Here is a 24781-nt window from a genome sequence, read left to right as displayed (position 1 = left end):
CTTCAGTGATTTTTAAATGTCTCTCTATTTTATTATGAATCTTTGCATACCGGCTCTGTTTCCAGAATTTATTTTATTCCATCATTTTACTAGCCTTTTGATTACAGCACACTTTTCACACCTTAAGGTATAATTTACAGCATAGTAAATGTTCTTTAAAAACTTAAGCTACAATTTATATTTAATGAATTTTATGCATTGTGTGGCAATTCTATGAGTTTTGACTAATACATAGATTCGTGTAACCACTGTCATAATCATGACACAGAAAAATTCTATCATCCTTTTAAAATTTCTCAAGTCCTTTTGTGTTCAACCTTTCCCCCAAATCTAGCCCCTGGCAATGACTGATCTATTTTCTGTCCCTATAGTTTTACCTTTTCCAGAATGTCATGTAGTTGAGTTGAACAGTATGTAGCCAATTGAAATTGGCTTCTTTCATATAGCTTAATGCATTGGAGATTCATCCATATAAATACGTGTATCAGTAGTCTGTTTCTTTTTATTGCTGAGTAGTATGCCATTATATGAATATTCCATATTTTCCTATCCATTCACCCATTGATGGACGTTTAGATTATTTCCAGTTTTGGCCTGTTATGAATAATGTGGCTATGAACATTTGCATATACGTCTTTGTGTGGGCGTAAGGATTGCTGAATCTTATGGTAAAGTGTAGTTTAATTGTATAAAAAATAGTTTCCAAAATGGCTGTACTGTTTCACATGTATGAGGGTTCTGGTTGCTCTGCATCCTTGCCTGTACTTCGTATTGTCCATCTGTTTTGTTTCACTTTGTTTTTTAAGACATTGTAATAGGTGAGTAGAGGTATCTCGCTGAGACTTGAAATTGTATTTTCATAATGACCAATGATGTTGAGCATCTTTTCGTATGCTTACTTGCTATCCATTGATTTCCTTTGGTGAAGTGTCTATCCAAGTTTTTGGTCTGTTTTTAAATTCTTTTTCCTTATTGTTGAGTTTTGAGAGTTCTTTATATGTTCTGGATACAAATTCATCAGATAAATATTTTGCAAATATTTTCTCCCAATCTGTAGCTTGTCCCTGTTTTGGTTTATTTTTTTTACACAGCAGAAATTTTTAATTTTGATAAAATTCAATTTTTTCTTTCAGGATTATGATTTTTGGTGTACTGTCTAAGATATGTTTTTCTAACCCAAGGTCACAAATATTTTCTCCTATGTTTTCTTCTAGAAATTTCATAGTTTTAGGTTTTACATTTAGGTACATGGATCCATTTTTGGTTCGTTTTGGTGTACGTTGTGTGATATAGGTTGAAGACTGTTCTTTTGTATATGTATGTCCAATAATTCTACTACAATTTCTTGTGAGACTATTTTTTCTCTGTTGAATTGCCGTTGCATCTTTGTTGAAAATCAGTTGACCACGTACAAGAGTCTATTTCTGGACTCTATTTTGTTCCACTGTTCTATGTGTCGATTCTTTCTTCTATACCACACTGTCTTGATTATTTAACTTTATAGTAAGTCTTTAAATCAGGGAGTGGTATCACTTTGCCTTTCCATGTGAATTTTAGAATCAGGTTATCAATATCTACAAAAAATTGTGCTGTGATTTTTTAATAGAAATTGTATTGAATCTTTAGCTTGGTTTGAGGAGAAGTGACATCTTAACAATGTTGAGTCTTCTAATCTATGAACATGGTACATCTCTTACCTTAAAATCTTTTTTTCTTTAATCATGTTTTGTAATTTTCAGTGTACAGATCCTGCACATATTTCGTTAATTTACACCAAAGTGTTTTGTGGGTTTTGGTGTTAATATAAATGGTGTAGTTGCTTAAATTTCCATTTTTCAATAGTTCATTGCTAGTATATAGAAATATAATTGTTTTGTTTATTGACCTTTTATCTGATAACTTTATTAAACTCACTTATTAGTTCTATTAGCTTCTTTGTAGATTCCTTGGGATTTTCTGGGTAGACAAGCATATCTTCTACAAATAGAGTTTTATTTCTCCCTTTCAAATCTATACGCCTTTTATTTCCTTTTCTTGCCTTATTGCATTGACTAGAACCTCCAATACAATTTTGAATAGAAGAATAGTGAACTGACATCCTGGATTGCTAATCATTGGGAGAAAATATTCAGTCTTTCACCATTAGGAATGATATTAGCCATGGGATTTTTGTAAATGTCCATTGTCAGGCTAAGGAAGTTCCCTTCTATTCCTAGTTTGCTGAAAGTTTTTATTATGAATGGACCTTAAATTTTTTGGAAAAAAAATTTACATCTATTGAGATGACTGTATGTTTTATTTTCCTTTGTTTATTGACATGGTGAATTACATTAATTTTAGAGTATTGAACCATCCTTGAATTCCTGGAACAAACACCACTTGGTCATGATGCATTTTCTTTTTTATGTTGCTGGATTCGATTTCCTAACGTTTTGTTAAGGATTTTTGCATCTGTATTCATGAGGGATGTTGGTTGGTAATTTTCTTGTCATGTAACATCTTTACTGATTTGGCTGGTCTAACAAAGATAGAATAATCAGGGTAATGCTGGTCTCTTAATATGAGTTTGGAAATAGTCCTCTTTTCCTCTTTTCTGGAAGAGTTTGTTTAGAATTGGTATTATTTCTTCACTTAAAAATTGGGCTTGGAGTTTTTGTTGTTGGAAAGTTTTAAACTACAAGTTCAATTTCCTTAAAAGGTATGTTATCTTTTAGACTATTCAGCTTATCTATTTTTTCTTGAGCAAATGTTAGTAGTTCATGTCTTTCAGGCAATATCTCCATTTAATCTAAGTTGTCATGTATGGCACCTTTTTAATTTCTGTAATGATAAAATGCGATTAAATATCTTGTATGTCAGTATTCTCCCACTGCAATGGTTTTATTACATTGTGGTCAGAAAATATAGCCTGCATAATTTTTATATTTTAAAGTACGTTGAAGTTTTTTATGTCTTATTACAGGATGAGTTTCTTCAAATATTTCATACGAATTCTTTAAGTATGTGTTTGCTGCACAAGAAGTTTCTATATTTCAATATATATATATTTAAGAATAGATAGTATTTGGCCAGAGACACTCAGATCTTATCTTTGCCACCAATACTCCCAAGGGAAGTACATACCCTGTGGACCAAGCCAGGCAAAAGACACTCCTAGTTACTTTGGAGCTTCCTCTCCAAACCCCGGTAGAGAATTCTAATGAGCTAACTTAGGTTGGAATCAGATCTGAAGCCGGACTCAGCTCTCTTCAACCAGAGTTTACACTATAAACTGGGAATGTAGCCTTGTGTGTTGTGGATAGTTTGGGGGAAAAGTCCAGAGCCCTAGTGTGAGAGCAGGAAGACCAAAGAATCACCCTGGTGCCCTTAGTGCTTTGAGTATGGCCACATGCCTTCTCCAGCATCTGTACAGAGAAGTAAGCGTCCAATGGGAAAGACAGGACCTGACCCCAATACACATCTCACCTCTTTTCAACATGGCCTTGTTAATGTCCTATAGAATCTACCTTCTATCAATATAAGATGTCTTGGTCATAGTTAATATGTTTACTTTGAATTCAACTTTGATATTAATATTACAACTTTTAATATTTTGAGATTTAACGTTTGCATCTCATATCTTTGTCCATCTCTTTATTTTCAAACTATCATTTTAATTTAGTTTTTGTCTCTTGTATATAGCGTATTGTGCATTTAGTTTTTAAACTTATCTGAGAGTATTTGCCAGTATTTAATATGACAGTAACGTGCTTGTATTTGTTATCATTTCTGGTATTTTAGGTTTTATTTGCTATCATCTTCCTTTGTTTTCTGGGTTAAACATTCTCTTCATATTTTATCTTTAAATTTTTCTGTATTTTGCTATTAATTCATTGTTTTTATTCTTGTCAATTTTTAATGATATGAAAGTTATAAACTTATTTTTAGAGAACATAATTGTGCCCTTGTTTCTCCATCAGTATCCAGGTTAACACTAGACTTGTACCTGGGAAAGAGAAGAAATGAGACTTGCTTTTACTTCTATCTTCTTACAAACCTTAAATCCTAAGTTGTGTGAGAAAACCTGCAAATTTAAGTCCATGGTATTATCAAGAATCTTAGATTATCTTTGTTTTTGGAATCATTTGTTCCATGTGCTCCATTAACAATGATTATTTAGACAGTTCTGAATTGTTATGATTTAATTTCTTAACCTTGTCTCTATAAGGTATCTTTCTTACTCCTGCATTCTTCCTTTTGACTCATTGCTCAGTTGGCTTGAGCACTTCGAGTAATTGTTTTTAGGAAAGGTATGTGGCTGCTATGCTTTGAGTTGCTTCATGTTGGAGAGTATCTGTCTGTTGCTCCTAAATATGAACAGTACTTTTCCTGGATATAGAGTCAATGAGTCACAGTCCTTTCCCTGCAAACTCTAAACATATTGTTTGAAGTTCCATTTACATAGCACACTGTTTTTAAAAAATCTCAATTGCATATTTACTTGGGGTAGTTTTGTGAGGCACTGAAAGTGATAGGAGGCCCTAAAGCCATCCTAAGTCATACCTTTGTGCCCCCATGATTCTGTCAGTCATGGTTCTGTATGTTCACTTTGTCAGGCAAGTTCAGATTTATTATAACATTTCATTGCTATCTGGAGATCCAGTAGTCTGTGTGGTTGAGAAAGGGCTTGTATTAAGAGAATGGTAACCTCAGGGGGAAATTCACCTCTTTTGGCCAATCAGTTCCCATCCATGTCAGCCTCAACTCACTAAGCCTGGGCAGAGGTTGTGGGTGCAGGTAAAGGAGGGAGAGATTAGAGGGAGTGGGGAGCTCTTGCATCCCAGGTTAGCCTAAGAGTATTCATCCGTGGCCAATTTTGGTGGTGCCCTAGTTCTGTTCTTCATCCATCATCTCCATTCTTCAGTCTTGGGCACAGGCTATGAGCACTGCCTTGGGCTTGATCCCACTTGGAGTGGAATTTGTGTCCTGTGTTGGAAGCTTCAGCAGGGCATGAAACTGCACCCCAGTGGCTACCTTGTCTTTAGCCATAGGATAAAATGAGGCGTAACTGTGGAGTTCATCAAAGAGGCTCCTCTTCCTCCTCCTATTAATGGAAGGAGCCCAGTCTGTATGTTATTTCTCCTTTGAAATGCATCTTATTAAAATTCCTTATTAAATTACCTCCAAAGAGCACTTGCAACTCCAAATGTGACTCTCCTTAATGTTTAACTGTCATATTCATGGGATGTCTTGTTTCAAGAGATGAATATTACAGGACAAGATGGGTGCTCCCTACCCATGCCTGAAGTCCCTTCTTTGATTGCTGTGGAAATAGGTCTGGCCAAGGTTTGATGACTTGCCCAGGATCCCACAGCTCATGAATGGGAGAACTGGAACATAGGTCTCTCCTATCACTCCCTCTATCTCCACGCTATGTTGCTTTAGTTGATGACGCCAAGCTTAATATTACCATAAAGGTGGGGTTGGGGCTTTATAGGCAAAGGAAATGTTACTAGACATCTAAAGTTTGGTGTTTTATTCATATTCCACATAGGAAAGTAAAAAAAAAATCATGAAGCAGAAATGTGAAAATTTTAGTTATTAGTAAAAAGCACCTTGTTATGCAACTTCTGAAGAATTTTCTTCTAAAATTATATTTATAAAGGCCTTTGTTTATTGGTTAAATTCATATTATATGTTAGAAGAAATCTGTGATAAACTTGAAAACTCTTGAATTTTATTTTTACTTCTTTTTGCAGCCAAGAGATTAAGAAAGTTATACGCTTAATTGTATCATCTTTCATAATCAGGTATGTGAGACCCTAAAAAAAGAGGTAATTAAATATGTATCCATTTAATGTGAATTTTGTTTTAATGAGAAAGGATCTAGGAGGAGAAAAAAAGCATTTCCACTGTCAGTATGTTACTAAATAGCCCCCGTGTCCCATATAATGTAATCTAATTTATCTTGGAAGGTTAGTTTAACCTGAACATTAAGAATTGCAAAGAAACGGCATTCCCCTAAGTCTAATGGTAACATATTAGTATGTTTTTTCCTACCTGGAAAAGTAAAAATAATGATGCATGCACTTTAAAATTCTACAATTACAAGTAAAGTGTTTTATTAAATACCTTATTTGTCTCGAATTACTCCTTAATTCTGAAAGCATTCTATTTAGGCTTCTTCTCCACATGATGGCAAGATTTCATACTATCATACAGCTTCACGCAATATACTTGCTTCCTTTTAAATTTATAATATTTTAATTTGTGTTGCAATTGGAAAAAAGTACTTTGAAGACTAATTAATTCATCTTCATAGATTCTACAAATAGCGTAATCAATTTATGGATAATGTGTTTAGAATACGTAAGAGAAAGGCTTCGGAGTTACTTTAGAGTTCAATCATGTATATATTTTTGGAATTGAAGTCCTTCTCATGTGCCCAGCATATGCTAGAAACATCCATTAATGTGTAATCATATACTTGCTGAAAATCTCACTGATGAAAAAATCTTACTGGTCAAAGTGGTCTTTTTAGGGCTTATGTTAGTCATGCTTTCACTTGGTTTTTATTACTAAATTCTTAATAATTATCAAGACTAATGAGGTTTTATTTACTATGAGAAATTCGTAGAGACCTCTTATAAACTTCTTGAATTTTAAGAAGAGTTTACAAGCAGAGATAAGTAATTTTAATTCAGTTTGACAGTTCTATGTTGGAGGGTTAGTCTGATGTGTCTATTATAAAGGAGCATGATAACATGAAGTGGTTTTGTGGGAATTTTATTTTCCTAAATGCTTCCATTGGGTGAAAACTGAGTAATTTTGTTGAAATTCTAAGACAACACAGTTCTCCCTGCCACTGACAGTTTAATCCTAAATAATGACATTTTAGTATCAGATCCCTGGGCTAAATGTAGTCTAACTATAGAGGTGAAAACCAATTCATCTTTATTCTGTTTATTTATGTGTTTGTTTGTTTTAGAATATTTGGAATCTTGCTCGTCTTTGTGGACATGTCTCTTATCATCGCAGATCAATTCATCTCTGATAGCAAAGTGTATATTCCTTTGGAATATCGTTCAATTTCTTTAGCTATTGCTTTATTTTTTTTAATGGATGTTCTTCTTCGAGTATGTGTAGAAGGGTAAGTTTGATTAATTTTTTAAAAACATATAAAGCTATTTTGTAGTGCTATGAGAAGCATCCCAAAGTAATTACCAGGTCAACACAACCAAATTTGTCCCTCTTTATCAAAATAATTCTCCTCGAAGGCACGGTCCACCAGAGAAACAACTATCCACATCCCAATTTCTACTAGATTGGGCTTTAATATTTTTGTTGTAACTGTCACTCTAGTCTCCAATAATGTATTCTAGATGGTTCCTTCAACAGGTAAAGCTTAATGGGTTTGCAAAATGGGACAAGGCAGCTGATGTGTCTACATGCACATTATTAAGAGGAACATGTATGTGAAGTATAAATATTAATACTTTCATTAAGAATTGAATCTAAATAAAATCTGATGGCATATTAAATACTAGAAAATAGATCATGAACAATCCCCTACCTCAGTTAAAATAAAAACTTTTGTTAAGGTACACAGGAGATCTGAGGCATGCTCATCCTGTCAGCGAGGCTTAGTAGTGAGGCAGCAGTTGATTTTCTCCGCTGCTGGCTTTCTGAGAAGGTGGATGGAGTAAGCCAAGCCTTAGAGCTGGACTGCTGTGGAAGTCAGAGACTAAGTTCCCTGGCCTCACTTCATCCAGAGCCTTTCAGAAGGCAGCTTGATTCCTCTCCTCCTGAACTCTACCCTCATGCCTTTGAGCTAAGGACAGTTGCCCACTCCCGGGTTACTCAGAGCCTGAAAGGGGCTACCCTAGAAGTGGAAGCTACCCTAGAACCTTCCCGCGGATCACCAGTGCCCACAGCTGAAGGAGCCAGCGTTGGGGGGAGGAAGGTGCAGTGGGTGCAAGTTCAGCTTTTGCAGGGGAGGCCATACCAGCCCATTGGGATTCCACTCTAGGTACAAAGCCAGATGATGAGTTCGCAGGCCAAAATAGTGGACCTGTCTGCCTCTCACAAGCTCCTCTTCTGCCCTCCTCACAGCCGCAGTTGCTCTAAGGCTGTGACATGTTCAGCTTCCACTGCCCAATAGTACTCTCCAACATCCCACCTTTCTCTCCCACCTATGTGAAGGCATTGCTTGCCTCTTGTTTGATGGTTTGGTTATATCTCTTAACTGAACTTAAACTGCAATATTTATGCTTTTGTCATATATATGTATAAAATAATGAATATGAATACTTTTCTCTTAGTCTAGTCTAGTAAATGCAATTTAGATAATTCATTAAAATAGAATTGTTAATGGAGATGAGTCAAATAATTCTTGCTTTTAAAATTTCCCTGTCTCTTCTTTGGGGGAGCATAAACTTGTATTTTTTGTTTTACATTATAGGATGCAACGATATTTCTCTGATTTACTTAACTCCTTAGATGCTGTCATTATTCTGCTGACTCTACTGATTGATATAATTTACATTTTTTATGACTTTAGTTATTTTAATGATATCCCCAGGTAAGAGACATGATTCACGTTTCTTAAACTGTCTTTTATTTTTTTTGCGTTTTCTATGGATTTCATTTTGTATAATCTTTTAACTCTGAATGTGATGATTCTATGCCAGATAAGCTGCTTGAAAATGAAATGTTTAGATAAATTTCCACATACTTAGAAACTAAAGGCTGGTGGTATTTAGGGATCCATGAAGGGTGTACGCACTACGTACCTTTGGTTGAATGAAGAAGATGGAGCACTCAAAGAAGAAACTGGGGACTTTGCCTCTTGTACTAACTTTAACTTCGGTATACTTTGAAATTCCCGTTTAAGCTTCAATCACAAATTCCTTACACATGAAATTCCTGGGTTTTTCCTATAACAAAGAGAGTATTGGTTTGAGCATATGCAAAACTTGAGTGACTCCAATGATAATTCTCTCAAAAAGCAAATGGAACAGAAAACCAGGTGACGTGGATAGCAACACAGAGGTGGAATTTTGCAGTATCATTGGAATGAAGAAAGCTGAGGCAAAATCAGAACTGTTGGGGATCAGGAAACTAAAATGTGTATGAAGAACTGATGGCTTTTCTTCTTTCTACTTTGGCGATGAGGAAAAGAAGAACAAATGCGTACTGGGATGTAGATGTTGGGTGGCTCATTAGGCTTATTTATTAGTCTAATAGCTTGCTTCTTTCTGCACTCCAGCTTCCCAGGACTTCAATTCAGGTGCTAGTGAAACCTGATGTTATGCGATAGGCTTTTGGAGTTGTTTGAAAATAGCTGGAGCCAGTATGGTCCTCTGACCTACAACCTCAGCATCATCTAAGAGCTAGAAATGCAAGAAGGAAAACACCGCAGGCCCCAGTGACCTACTGAATCAGTGTGTGCACTCAAGTTAGAGAAGCACTAGTCCAAACCATCAGTTCTCTGTCATTGTGTTTTTTTTCTGATGGCAGGAGAGACAGTAGCTAGCACACTTGGGAAGTATCTCAATCTACTGCCTGCCTGATGTGTGTTAGTAGTGTAGTAAACCTCTGTTACTGATGGGAGTAACACAGGTGAACAAGAACCCTCAGTTTGTTTGATGAGGAAAAGATTGAAAAATGCTCATCTTAAGCTACAAAAGTTAAATCCGCAAATTCTAAGCATCCATCATATAGCTATCTCTCTAGACCAGAGTTTCTCAATCTCAGCACTATTGATATTTTGGACCAGATAATTCTTTGTTATGGAAGCTGTCCTGTTCATTGGTGTTTAGCAGCTTTTCTGTCCTCTATCCACTGGATGCAAGTAGCACCCCCTCCACACACAGTTACAACAACCAAAAATGCCTCCAGACATTGCCAAATATCCCTTGGGTAAGTGGGTGAGAGGCTTGGGGATAGGTGGGGTGTACAAAATTGCCCCTGGTTAAGAATCACTGCTCAAGACTTAGTCCATATTGACAAAATCCTCTATTTCTGAAGTAAAAATGGATCTTTAAAATTTATTGTTAGATTGGCAATTATATTTCGACCTCTACGACTTATCATTCTGATGAGAGTTTTTCATCTGGCTTACCAAAAAAGACATCTTGAAATACTGACCAGAAGGATGGTAAGTGGGCAAAACATGTTTGTGATTCAGAAAAATGTTTGTGTTTCGGGAAATACTGGCGAGTGTTATAGATATGTATATAATCTTCTTTATTTTTATGTTGATTTATATTTTACAAATTAATGATTGTTTTAAACTCTCAGGTTTCAGGAAACAAACGGCGATACAGGAAAGATGGATTTGACTTAGACCTCACTTACATTACTGGTTTGTGAAGTTTAACTGTTGATTTACTTACATTAACTTCACATTTTTCTTGTGTGTGGGTAATTATATGTTTATTTTGGTTCTTACCTTGTCTAAAGCATTCTTGATCTGTGAAGACATCTACCACTATGGTAGTGTGACATATTTGTAGTTTAACCCTGACAATGGAAAATCTCCATTGTCATCCCAAATCAGGGTTACTTGGTTACAGTACAGGGAGTTGAAGGAATTTTCAGCTGACTCCATTTGTTTGGTTTAGAATTTGTTGAGTTCTAATAGTTATCCTGGGTCTCAAGGATCTCAGAGAGACCTGTTCTCTTGCTGGAACCCTTTGTAGGTCTCAGGTTTCTGAGTCAGGAGCACTGGAGCACCCTGGGAGTTCCCACGATTGCTGGATCCCAGATCTCTCCTTTTTCTTTAGTGTTCAGATAAGAAATTCTCACCATGGGGGCAGCTCCAGACTGAGATCAACATAAATCTGTTGCATTTGGCTGGAAGCAGTTGAGTCTTGGGAGCACTGTGTGAGTTTAGTGGTCATTATATTGGATATTTTAATATGTTATGTTGATTATTCTGAGGGTTAGTTAGCTTTTTTGTCATTCTCAATCCTGAAATTTCTTTTTTATGAAAAAAGAGTCTGATTATATGTAAATTAAGTTCTCATTTATTGTTTCACATGTATAATAACATCTGTAATAGTGACTATTTTGACTTCCAGGGCGTATTATTGCCATGTCATTCCCATCTTCTGGAAAACACTCTTTCTATAGGAATCCCATTAAGGTAAGGGTATTTATCTAACAAATGCTCATTTTTCTCAGTAAACAGACTATGGAGTTATAAATTTAATATAACTTAGAACACGTAGGTGGCAGTATTCTCCTAAAAATATACTCTTTCAGGTAAAAAATTTAATGCATATTATATATACATATATATTATTCCATTTATAAATATATATAATTTATATAATAATATAAATTCATCTCTTATAGAAGGATAAAAATATAAAATGGCCTCCCTTAGAATAATATACGTATATTTGTATTTAAAATTATGTATTTTATATATAATATATTATATGGTATATATTATATAAATATAATTGTACTTAATCATATTACATAACATAATATATGCTATTTATTATTTTATTATAATATGTATTATATCCCACGTTATATTATATAATATGTTATTATATGTGTGATATAATATACCCTGTATAATAGATTACATGTAAATGTACAATATTATTCTAAGGAGGCAAATTTTATATTTTTCTGTTTCTGTAAGAGATGAATTATATGTAATGTATATTTATAAATATAAATAATATATAACTACCACAAAACCCTATAATTCACATGGTAAAATGTTGAAACTATGACCAAAATAGGAAAACTTCTAGAGCTGTCAGAAAAAGACAAGACAAAAAGCTTTCTTGCGTATGTAGAAACTAAATGTGATACTGTCCTCAAAGTTTAAAAATTGTAATTATTACCTTCCCATTTAAAAACTTTAATTCTAAATTTAAAAAATCTATACACAAACCACTGGTTAACCAGACTCCGCCCACCAAAAATTGTCAATAATAAGCAGGACCCAGATGAGCTGATAATTCACTGTTCCTATATGAACAACTCTCTCAGGATGTATCCCATAAAGTACTTTATTTTACAACCTACTTCTCTTGTAAAACTAAACCTCCACTTTATTACATAGGAATTTGATACAGTATAAAACTAGAACTGTATGTAAAATACTGCATCTAAATGTTTCCAATAGTCTTGTTCTGTTGGTTCATCAGTGACTTCTCTGGCATCATCATCGTTTTCCATGGATGATTCTGAGAGAATCTCTCCATGTCTACTGGTATTGGATCCTACTAATTCTTCTGTTTCATGGCAGTCACAGTCGCTACTTACAGGGCCTTATATTTGCACTACCTTCAGAATGTAAATCTTTCTCAGCTTGAGACCAATGAGATTCCTCCATTTGGTTATTTTTCTCAGAAGTCTCTTCATTCACAGTTAGTTAAGGCATCAGATTCTTTTTCTTGACTTTTTTTCTTTCTGGGATCATTTCTGTTGATGTCATTAAAGACTCTCTTCTGCCTCTTCATCCTCCTCTGTACAGTGCTGCCTGATACAACTACTTTGTCTGTCTTTATTCTTAGATGAAGATGATTTTGTTTCTTCTATCATAACTGAAGAAATTTCACTTGAAGTTGTTTGGCCATCTCTCTGACTTCTCCTTCTTTGTCAAACTTGAGTCTTTTTACCTCATGCTCCTCAGCTTCCACAGCATCTTCATTTGATGTTTATTTACTTGGTGATTAGATTACCACTTTATTAGAAAAGGACACAACTCAGGAACAGCCAGATAGAAGAGATGCATAGGGCAATGCATGGGGGAAGGGGCACAAAGCTTCTAAACCCTCTCCAGGCTCCCTTTTCTCTCACTTTTCTCAGGTGAGCATTTCCACCTGCTCACCAACCCAGAAAACCTGTACTTCTTTAAAACTATCTTGACTTTCCTAGGTCCTTTGAATTTCTATATAAATTTTAGAATCAGCTTGTTAATTTACACATACACACACACACACATACCCTGCTGGTATTTTAACTTGGATGACATTGACTACATAGCTTGACTTGGGGAGAATCAACATCTAAAAATATTGAGTCTTGCAACCCATACACATAATATATCTCTGAATTTATTTAGGTCTTCTTTAATTTCTTTTAGCAGTATTTTCACTGTACAGGCTTTGCACATCTTTTGTTAGCTTTATCCCTATTTGATGGATTTTGATGCTATTTTAAATGGTATTTTTAAATTTTCATTTTCTAATTATTTGCTGGGACTATAACTGATTTTTGTATGTATTTCCAGCACCTTTCATAAATTCATGCATTTATTTTAATAATTAATTTGTATATTCTTTGGGATATTTTACATACATAATCATGTAATTTACTACTTTAATTCCACTTTTTGTACTTTTCATTTCTTTTTCTTTCTTTATTCAGCTGTCTAGGACCTCCAATGTAATGTTGAATAGAAGTGGTAAGAGTAGACAGCCTTGCCTTGTTCCCAAATTTAGGTAGAAAGAATTAGCTATTTCAATATTAGAATGATATTTTCTAGAGGCTTTTTGTAGCTATCCTTTACCAGATTAAGAAACTTCCATTTTATTTATAGTTTGCTAAGAGTTTTTAATCATCAATCGGTGCTGAATATATCATATACTTTTTCTGCATCTACTGAGATAATCAAAATGTTTTTCTCTTATTCCATTGAGATTTTCGAATATTAAAACAATATTTTCTATTCCTGGAATAAACCCCCTTTGGTCTTAATATATTATCCTTTTTAATATATCATTAGATTCTATTTGCTAATATTTTATTTAGAAATTTTTGTACATACTAATGAGATATTAACCTTCAATTTTCTTTTCTTGAAATGTACTTATTAACTGGCCTGCAAGGAATTTTCATGCCATATTTGCCAGCATTGGGTCTTCTCATTAAAAAGGAAAGGCTAATTTTATGGGTGAAAATGGCATTTCATTACTGTTTTGGCATCTTTATTGGTGAGGCTAAATATTTATCTTTGTAGGTTGTTAGCCAGTTGGATTTTCTCTTTTGTGAACTGACACTTTTATTTATGGCCTATTTATCTATAGGGTGAGAGAGTAATCTTTAAATTGTTGTTACTGTGTTATTAGTTTGTACTACTATAACTAGTTTATAGATTACACTAGGCATAGTCCTTATTCTCTCAATTTTACTGAAGAATCTCCTGTCATTTGTTTGTTGTACTGTGGCTTTTTTTAAACAGAAATTTCAAATTTTTGTGAAGTCAAACCTAAATCTGTTGATCTTCCATTGATAATCCTTAGTTCTTCCTCATCCAAAGAATTGATTGATGTTCATTTACATTTCTTAGAGATATTTGTGGCTTTTTATATTTGATACCTCAGTCCATCTGGATTTTATCTTGGTGTAGGGATCCCACACATTTTTGACACTTGTAAGACTATTTATCCCCCCTACCACAGTGCTATGCAGACTCAGAGTGTTTCTCTTTTTGATTTATTATTTCCTCCTGACAGGGATAACCAATTTAACAAATTGATCATTTTGATACCTTAATTTTTCTTTTTCTCAATATTAAGCCAGTAAACATTGCTATAAGGGTACTGTACTAATCAATTTTTGACATTTTTTACAGTCACTTTTGTTTTTGGCAGAGATACATGCACGTGTGTGTTGCAGTTGGATAAGTTTGCTGGAAATATTGTTGTATTAGTATGGTGATATTAACTGTATTTTAAATAATAACCACTATTTATTATTTTTAGTTATACATATATACATATATGTGTGTATAACATACACATATATACACATACACACATATATATTCATTTTAGAAAATAAGAAAACACAGATGAGCCAAGAAATTCTCCATATTGTTACCATTTATCTAAAATTTGACATAATGTGTTTATCTTTTTCTGTCATGCACACACATGCACACAATCATACATACATTTTTTGCATTTATTTATTTAAGTAATGCTTAGGTAGATGGTAAAATCCAGATCATTATCTAAAATACATATCTATGTAGAATTAGATCTAGATAAGAATCATATAGTACTGCGAATTAATGAGTAGGAATAAATTCACTTAAAACTAGTCAACCAGCTAATTTCCTTGTCTGGTATCTTTAAACAATGTGTATTTATAGTAGAGGCTAATCAGGGTAGTCAAGCACAACCTTGTGGGCTATTTGAAAACTATCAGTGGGTTAGATGTGATTTGGAATGCACATACTCTTATAGTCCCTGAATCTCCCCTAAAAGGTGCTAAGTGAGGGACAAGGGAATAAAAGGTAATAACCATTTCAGGCTACTCCTAGGAAGTGGCTTATGTTGGTGCCATGTGGATATATGTAATATATGTGTCCATCGATTTTAGGAAGTTGTGCGGTTCCTGGACACCAAGCATCGAAACCACTACCAAGTCTACAATCTATGCAGTACGTACTTAACTAGATATTTTCCTACTATAGATAGAAAACCAATCACTGCATGTAAGAAGACGATTCAGTTTTTACGTTTCATTTAGTCATAAGTATTTGGTAGTGGTGGGAAGTGAGTTAAAAAATCTCCATCTTGCTCTTGGCCCTATTTGGTGGGAAAAGATAGCTCAACAGCACGAAGTGCCCCGTGAGCGAGACAGGAGGCTGGGGTAGAGGCGGAGCCATTTTAGGAGTCTGTATGCTCTAGTGGTTTTAGGTGAAGAAAATATTTCTGTTCTTCCTGCCAGCTCCTGTTTTGAAGACAGATAATTCAACAAATTCATTCTCTAACCCACTAGGAGTGGGGTGTGAGGAGAGCAGGGCCCTACACAGAAAAAAAAGAAAACGGTGTAGAAAACAGATTATATCTCAGCTTACTACTTTGTCTTTCTTGATTTTCTCCTCTTCCTGTACATTAAATTATCATTTTCAGGAGGCAAACATTTTGGTCGACCACATTTGCTTCTGCTCTGTGGTGCTTAACTACCCTATAATAATGTAATGAGTAGCCTGCTAGAAAATTAAAAGTAAGTCCTATTAAGCAAACCAAAATAGGTTGAACTTAGGTTACTCAAGATGGACAAACCACTACTGTCCTTATATTTTTGAGACCCTTAAGTTTCTTTTAGAGCAGGAGGAGCCAGTCAGAAAGCTCCTTTTAAAGGTGAATAAGGAATTTCTAACAGAAAAGCATAACTTATTCATAACTTGATCATTTACTTTGTTTATTAGATATAGAGGTATGACCCATGCATCATCTATTTTAGGTGAAAGATCTTACAATCCTAAGCATTTCCACCACAGGGTCCATCGAATCATGATTGATGATCACAATGTGCCCACTCTAAAGTAAGTTTCTTGCCAAGTTGGCTGTCAGAAGAGGGCTAAATGAATTGAGCTCAATTTTTTTGAAGTACTTTAATTCAACTAAAAATTTTACGTTTGAAATCAGAGAGATGCTGACTCTTTCGAAGGAAGTCATTGAGTGGATGGCTGAGGATAAAAGAAACATTTGGTGATTCACTGTAAAGGCGGAAAAGGTAAAAACATTTTTCTTTTTATTTCTCTTTTTCTAGAGAAATGTGAAAAACATATTAAGGTACAAGACCAAGTCATACTGCTATTAATCAGTGTTAATAATTGTTAACACTTTTTAATATTAGCTTCAAGACTGAAGAAAGGGAAGGAAAGGGGGGAGTAGGGGAGGAAGGCAGAGAGTAAAGAAGGGAAGAAAATAGGAATAAAAACTAAGAAATTTCTGTTGTTATTGACTATTTGGTTTCTTCATTTTTGATTTGCTAAAATAATCTGTCAAAATACAGTGTTTAGAAACTGTCTGAGCACTTGTGTTCTATTTAAGATTGTTCTTAAACTTTGTGAGAGGCTTTTAAAGTTAAGGGCACCAACAGTGATGCTATTTCAAAAACCAAATCTACTGGAATTTTTATAGTGTAATGATACAAAGAAGATGATTTTGGTGGGTGTACAATGAAAAAAAAAGCTGTTAGTAAATCCAACCAATTTAAGTTGAATTAGATTTTCTCTCATTCAACTTTAGACTTTTAATAATCATCCAAGCATATTTCACAATTTTTGACAAAGAACTATGTTTTTGGTGAGCCGTAAAATGGTTTTTTATATTGAATTCCGGGAAAACATAACTCTTTAAAACTGCCGTATATATTTGAGTAGAATCAAGTTTTAGTCTTATTTGAAAACTAGTTTCAAGCCCATTAGTGAGTAGGCAAGTTCTGTCTCCAGATCCACAGGTTGAAATATTCTGTATATGTTAGCAATTTACAATACCATGGATAAATGAAGAATATAGAGGTTGAACCACATGGAACTGTCAGTTTTGGACCATCTTTCACTTATAAAAATGGCCATTTCACATGGCTCAACCTAAAATATTATAATTTCAAGCAATTGGCTTCACTATTCTTTTAATTAAAGCTAATTCCCTGCTTGAAGGAAAACATTCATTTCAAATTTCATTTTTTTCTTTTTTCTGAGAGAGGACTATTCTGTGTTCACATGTCTTTCTTCGATTTCCCTTTAGGATTGTTTGGAGGGCTGGTGTTCAGCTGGTGCACATCAGAGCAGCCTCTTTTTTTTAAATTGTCATTCGTATCAGTTTTCCTCTATCTATCTATCCATTATCTATCTATCTATCTATCCATTAAATCAATCTTATTATCTATCTATTATAAATCTATCTATCCATTAAATCAATCTTATTAATTATATTACTCAAATCTTTCTATTTAGTATTTCTTTTCTTTTTTACTATTTCTTTGTATCAACTATTTTGTGTGTTGATTTCTTCTTTTAATTCTATCAACTTTTGCCTTTTATATTTCATAGTGTGTTGTTAGGTGCGTGCAAATACATGATTATTATATCTTCTCAGTGGGTTATTTCTGTTATAAATTTTTCATCATTTTACATTCAACCTTTCTGTGTCATTTTGGTTTAGATATGTCTCTTTAAAGAGTATATACCTGCATCATTAAAAATGCAATCTCAGTATCTTCATTTTCAATGTATTTATTGCAATTGCTGACATATTTGGACTTATTTATGACATTCAGCTATATGTTTTATATTTACCACAATTTTTCTATGCTTCTTTTTATCTACTTTCCTGCATTCTGTGGATCCTCTCACCCTTTTGTTTTTCCTATAATAGTTTATTTTGAGGTTTCTTGGCTTCAACTCCTACCTACCAGCTTGACTCCTCTCTCCATTTCTGATCCTCTGAGTTTTCCTTGCCTTTTTATTTTTGAGTTCAGCCATTTTTTTTCTTTATCATTTCCATATGTTTGATACAGAGGTGGAAGTTTTCAATCTATCATTGGTGCTCAAACTATCATCTTGATTTAGAAATAGTCTTTTTAACTTTCAATCATCTTTGTTAGATTTCTTGAACTTTAATGCAAAGAGTACCCAGATTTAATATTCTCAGTACCCTTGTAAAGAAAACTCTTTAGATTTCTTAGAATAAATATTCTTTTATCTTTTATGGGAAAATGTAAGAGAAACCTCCTTGCCAGATTTGCCAGATAAATAACAAAATACCTCAGATGAAGCAAAAAAAAAGGGTCCAGCAAAGAAAACTCCAAAAACAGTGATCCAGGTGCAGTGAAGAAATACTGAAAAGACCAGAGGAGTCAAGCAAGCCTGCAGGTGACTGGAAAAGGCAGTCACATCAGTGGGATGTAAAGGAGCTCAAGACTAAGATAGATACATTGATGTAGAACAGTCTTTCTCAAAGTGTGCATATTATTATGCAGTTGGTAATGGTGGGATAATTAGCATTGAACTGTCCAGATTTAAAACCTAGGACCATCGCTAACCATTTAGGTGAGTTAGCCATTCAAAGCCTCAGTTTTCCCATCTGTAAAATGGGAATTGTAATACTTACCTTAAAGGATTGTTAAGAAATTAAAATGAAGTAATGCATATTGCACTGTGTAGTAGAGCACCTGATACATAGTAAACAGTGAGTAAATGGTAGCTATTATAATTATTAAAATAGAGTCTAAAGACAGCCAGCACCAGAATCGTTAATGAGGAGGAAGTGACCATAGCAAGTGTAGACTAGAGAGTCAAGGTGCTTGTCTGTAAAAGGACAGAGAGAAGTTAGTTGTCTGAGCATTTGGGGCTGATAGTGAGTGTTGTTTATAAGATAGGGTAAGGGGAGCTGAATGTGTTTATTTACCAAGGGAAAGGAGTCAAAGAGAGGGAGTGGTTGAAGACACAGAAGACTAGGGCCTGATAAAGTCAAAACCCTGAATTGAGAGAAGGGGATGGGATCCAGAGCCCAAGTGGAGGATTTGGCTGAATTAAGAGGAGAAACTCCTCACAAGTGAGATTCAAGGGAAGAGGTGTAGTCACAGGAATAGATGTAGTTACAGGAAGCTTGTAAGGGGGATTCAGGGAGGCAACACGTTATCGGAGATCCTGCCTCTGGGAAGAAAGAAATGAAGACACAAACTCAGAGTCAGTGGGAAGGCAATTGGGTTGGCGACCTAAGGAATGTAGGGAAAATTTCAACCAAATTCTAAGGGAACCAAGAAAAAGAACTGACTAGCACCATTGAGAAGTGTTTTGGCTGCAGTGAGGGTCTAGCTTAAGTGTCAGACCATTAATTGACATTATTACCAACATGAAAAGTTGCGTGATTTTTCTCCAGCGGTTCTCTGTATCTCTGGTGTTTCTGCATCTCTGTTGTCTCTACATTTCTGGTGTAGGAATGGAGGAAGTGGGTGCCCAAATGGACCCAGTATTAGGTTTTTACAGAATGGGCACAGCAAAAGGACCAGAAGCAAGAATGGCAATGTTACTGGCACTGTTATTTAGTATTGGTAAAACCAACAGTGAAATTGTCCGTCATACTTCTAGGTGGATGAGGAAGTGAAAACAAAATGAGAAAAATGAGTGGCCATGGGACTGGATGACAGGATAAATTGAAAGAGCAAATATATTCATTCATGCCTTGAACAGCAGATCCTGTCTAGATGCATTTATGTGACAGTGTACAAAGCAGATACAAGCACATCTCCCATGGAGACCACAGTCTATTGTTTACAGAGAAAATATATGTATTAGATGGTGACACGTGCAATTGAAAAAATAAAAATAAGGAGAATATGTAATGGGAGAGAGGTTGCTAACTGATATGTAGATGGTCAAGGAAGGTCTTATCAATACAAAGACATTTGAGCAGAGATGTCATACAAGGAGTACTGTGAGCGTACAGATGTGTAGGGAAAAGTGGGTATAAAGAGTATCAAGAGAGTATCAATGAAATAAATCCACCAGAACTTGGAAAATTCACATTGGGCTTGAGTGATCATAGCTTTTCTTTATGTGTATGCAACAAATCCATTTAAGTATATTTGTGTTAAAATTTCTCCCTAAATTAACACCAAGGTTACTGGCTTACAATTTGGGAAATGCACTACCTCCTGATTTGCAAAGCAGGAAATGAATCAGCTCTAGGCTATCCACACCTCTCCTGCTCTCCACCATAAGGAATATCCAGTGATGCTGAGGAATCTCTTTTGCAAGTTTGTCCAGTCAGGAATTCTAAGTTTTCTGGAAAATAATTCCACTGGGCCCAAGGACTAGATTAACTGAGAACTCTCTCACAGCTTCATCAGCTATCTTTTATACGTGTCTTTTACCAATGTTTAGTCTATCCTTTTCAATTGGATTCTTTTTCCCGGTTGAGAGACTAAAAAAAAAAAGAAAAGAAATTGAAAAGATGCAGTTATCAAAACATAATGATTAAAAGCACAGGCTTTGAAATAAAAGATCTAGGTTTAAATCCCAACTATGCCGTTAAAGAATTTTGCGGCATTGAGTAAATTACTTAAACTCTCCATGCTTTAGTTTTCTAATAGTTTTCTAATGTGGATGATGACAGTTCCAACCTCATGGTCCTATTTTAGAGATTAAATGAAATGTGAAAATTATCTATCTGAAAGAAGTATCAATGGCTTGATAATATTGGCCATTATTGTTATCCTTCAACTGGTATGCTATCAGTTTTTAGCAGCAGACTTATCTTTCCTGAGTCTTTTTCTAGTAGATATACAATGAACATATTTTTATTTAAATAATAGGAGTGAATGTTTAAGCGTCTCTAGCTCTTTCAAAGTCTTTTTTAATGGATGCTACAAAGTACATTTTCATTTGGGACATTCATTGTATCAAGTAAGGCAGTCAAACTGACAAAAGGCTATTTTGGTCTGAATATCTTGAATGAGAAATTGTTTCAGTTACATGCTAAGTGCTTTAAACAACTCTAAGGGATACACACACACACACACGTACATACATACATACATATATACATACATACATACATAGAGCTACCACTCTTGGTGTCTGGAAAATCACCTCAGTGCTCTGGTTATAGATTCAAGAACTTGAAATATAAGATCTGCATTGTGAGGAAGGGTGATGGACACCACTTGAGAAAGAATAAAGTTTAAGGATTGTTGCAAAAGGTCATATAAGCTGGCATTAAGGTATCTAGCTATTTGACTATGTGAAAGTTTCTTAAACTTACAGAACCTGAGTTTCTCAGTTTCTTTATGCCAGGTTGTTTACCTCACTGAGGTGTTGTAAAGATTATATGAGATCTGTTAAGCATTACCCAAATGTTAGTTGTTATCATTATGAAAGCCAAAAATTGTATTATATTTAGAGGTGCAAGATGCTTTTGCCGACTTCAGGATAACAAAAGCTCTCTTACGACTTCCATCTGACCAACTTGGTGGATTATTTCACGTTCTCCATTCCCTCCATAAACACACCTATTGGTGTCCATTGGCATGTTGAAAACTTGTAGCTAGTATGCTTCTTTTTAGTATGCCTATGTGTTTCTGCTTCCACCAGTGTCTGCCAGTTCTACTTGTTATTATACTTATGTCAAATAATCAAATATTATGTAGATCTGTAAAATGTCAGAGTGAACAGAAAGAGTTACAATTTTATGAAACCTAAGTTGAATGTTTCAAGAAGATTCAATGAAGCTGACTGCCTACAACCAAAATTGCAGCTGAATTAAATGCAAGTACGACTAATGTAAAACATTGGGAGAAAAATTCCAGTAGTAAAATCTAGAAGGATCCTGCACCTAGATTGCTCGGAAGAATCTGAAACTAGAAATATGGATGAGGCAATGGTTTATACCATGAGTCTGGCCTTTCCAAGAAAAAACTCCAGTTGGGGGCACTCAAAATGTTAAAACCTTCGTCCAATATCAGAAGTTTAGTGAATGAATGTACATTTATGTTTTAAGTTAAAATAAAATATTGGAGGCAAGTATGTATCATTTTTACGATTCCCCGCTGTACACGACTTGACTGGATGAGAGAGCATCTACTTTGTCTGTGCTTGTACTTATCTACAGTCACAAGGACATGAATCTGCAAAAGTTTTCTTCAAATGGGAAAATATCAGAGTTATAGAGACCAGAAATGTCCTTGAAAATTGAAATGTTAACAGTCTATACAACTGAGAGCCAGGTTGTTAATGGTCAGTAGCTTCCTTTAGCAAGAAGCTTTTATTTGTAATAGCAGACGGTGGTACAAAGTCCTCTTTGGAAGCACTTGGCTTAGAATAGTGTTTTTCAAACTATGGGTTGCAAAATAAGTTTAGTAGTCCATTAAACAAACAAACAAAAAAGGACTAGAAAATAGAGTGCATCTCAAGTTAGAAGAGTAAGTTTGGAATTACATAAAATAAGTTCAGCATATACTGGCTAAGACAAAAGCTACAGATCATCGTAAAAATAAAAGTAACATGTTTTTTAAACTCAGATTTTGTATGGCAGGACAAAAGTATCAATTGGAATAAAACATAAGAGACTTCGAGAATGAAATGACATGAAATCAAGGGTTTGCTTTACAATGCTATAGAGGAAAGAGAGAGAAAGAGGGAGAGAGGGAAGAAAGGAAGGAAGAAGGAAGAGAAATTAAACAAGTACAGCAATATAACATGATAATTATATAATCTGGGAAACAGGTATATGGGGGTTCATTATACTACTCTTTTTACTTTCATATGTGTTTTGTAACACACTTAAAAACTCTAATGAAAATGTAAGGAGTAAAGGGTATTCAAATACTCGATAGTGTTTTGGGTTCTGACCATGTTTTATCTTTTATAGGTACTTTTAGTTAGAAAAACAGGGTAGGTAATTAGGTCTTAATTGGTAAGCAGCTCTTTAGCTTTGGAGTCCTAGAGCAGAGCTGATTGCTTCTGCCTATTACTGCAGCCCCCAGCAGTAGTAACTCAAGAACGGTATACACGTGCCCATGTGCGATCATGCACAGAGTTAGGGCAGAATTCCAGGTGGAACCTCTGAGCAGTGAAACAGCTTTGGCTATTTCTGAATTGAAATACTTTGAACAAGCACTTTCAGAGTGAAAGAAAATCAATCCAAAATGAACTCTTAGGATATTTCTAAGAGTATTTTTATACCAAGTATTACCATGAACATTGGTTCACGAACTAACTGTTTTCTTTTCCAGGACGGACTGGTACTATGGTTTGTGCCTGCCTGATTGCCTGTGAAATATTTGTAACTGCAGAGGTATGAAAGATGTTACTATCAACTCTGTCCTGTGCTGATTGAATTCGCTAGTTCTGAAACCTTACTGGTAGGATGTTAAGATGATCCTTTGAGTCATGGTACTTATGAAAATGTAATTGGAGAGGTGGTTATTAGAAAGCTTGGTTTTAATACATCCTTGTTTAACTTGCTCTAGTTAGTAACTAACCTAGGTACCTCTTACTCTGGGCCAAGATGAGGGTGATGTCAGTGACATACTCACCTTGGGCACAAAAATTAAGGGAATGCCAAAAATTTTAGTAATTAAGATAAATAATATTCTAATTCAATACTTTCAAAAATAAAAATTAATGCAAAAACTCCATGATGTATACAATAGCAACATTTTAAATAGAAACAGGACTCAATGGGGGCAGGATTGAGATGAGATGAGTAAGGTCCAAGTTATGCAATTGTACAAATACTCAGCAATCTAGAGGTTTTACTCGCCTCCCCTAGTCCCAGATCTGCTGTTACTCCCACCAACTGCAGAATTCTTCCTTCCTCACAAGAATAGTACCAAGATTGATTAGGTAAATTCTCCAAAGGACCTTAAACATCCTCAGAAGTGCTAGGAAGATAGACGGTATCGTTTTTCAACTCAGAGCCAAGTCTTGCCCGAATATTATTATCTTTGCGTACTCAGTATATGTGGGGTCTGTGCCCTCTAGAAATTTGTGAGAAGACAGAGTGGGCTGTTTCTACGTCTTTAAGTAGGGTCGTCAGTCTTTTTTCTGCCATGATCTTGCTGAGAGGTTACCACTTAAAGGACACACTCTCAGCAGCTCTGCTCCTCGTTTGGCTGCCAGTCCAGATAAGAGGAGCTGTGGGTTATGCACAATACCCAGCAGTCTAATTCCACCATCTTCTTTTTTTCTAATTTGAGACACACAAATTATAAAATGGATGTTCTAGGACAGTGTTTTTCAAACTACGGATCATGATCTATCAGTGGGTTGTAAATCAACTTATTGGGTTGTGACCAGCATGTTTTTTAATAAAATAAAATAGATTAAATAGAAAATGTCAAATGGTAGTATTATTTTGTGAAACTTTTGTTTCAGGGGTGTGTGTGTGTGTGTGTGTCCTAGGTTTATTAATGTAGATTGTAGCTTTAAAAATAAAAAGATCAGGGCCGGCCCGGTGGCACAGCAGTTAAGTGTGCACATTCCACTTTGGCGGCCCGGAGTTTGCCGGTTCGGATCCCAGCT

General features: G+C 35.0%; 2 protein-coding genes and 1 pseudogene across 5 annotated transcripts in view; 2 read left to right on the top strand and 1 right to left on the bottom strand.

Annotated features, from left to right (window-relative positions):
- The window catches only part of LOC138918369 (phosphatidylinositol 3,4,5-trisphosphate 3-phosphatase TPTE2-like), a 444167-nt gene that overhangs the window by 153892 nt on the left and 265494 nt on the right, over positions 1-24781 (top strand). The window lies entirely within an intron of this gene.
- The window catches only part of LOC138918376 (mitochondrial ornithine transporter 1-like), a 153476-nt gene that overhangs the window by 102699 nt on the left and 25996 nt on the right, over positions 1-24781 (bottom strand). The gene's annotated exons all lie outside the window — the stretch shown is intronic.
- The window catches only part of LOC138918368 (phosphatidylinositol 3,4,5-trisphosphate 3-phosphatase TPTE2-like), a 156949-nt pseudogene that overhangs the window by 116176 nt on the left and 15992 nt on the right, over positions 1-24781 (top strand).

This window comes from Equus caballus, chromosome 17, assembly GCF_041296265.1.
Source record: "Equus caballus isolate H_3958 breed thoroughbred chromosome 17, TB-T2T, whole genome shotgun sequence".
Classification (NCBI taxonomy): domain Eukaryota; kingdom Metazoa; phylum Chordata; class Mammalia; order Perissodactyla; family Equidae; genus Equus; species Equus caballus.
The sequence above is the reverse complement of the archived record's forward strand: the minus strand, read 5'-3'. Positions and strand labels throughout refer to the sequence as shown.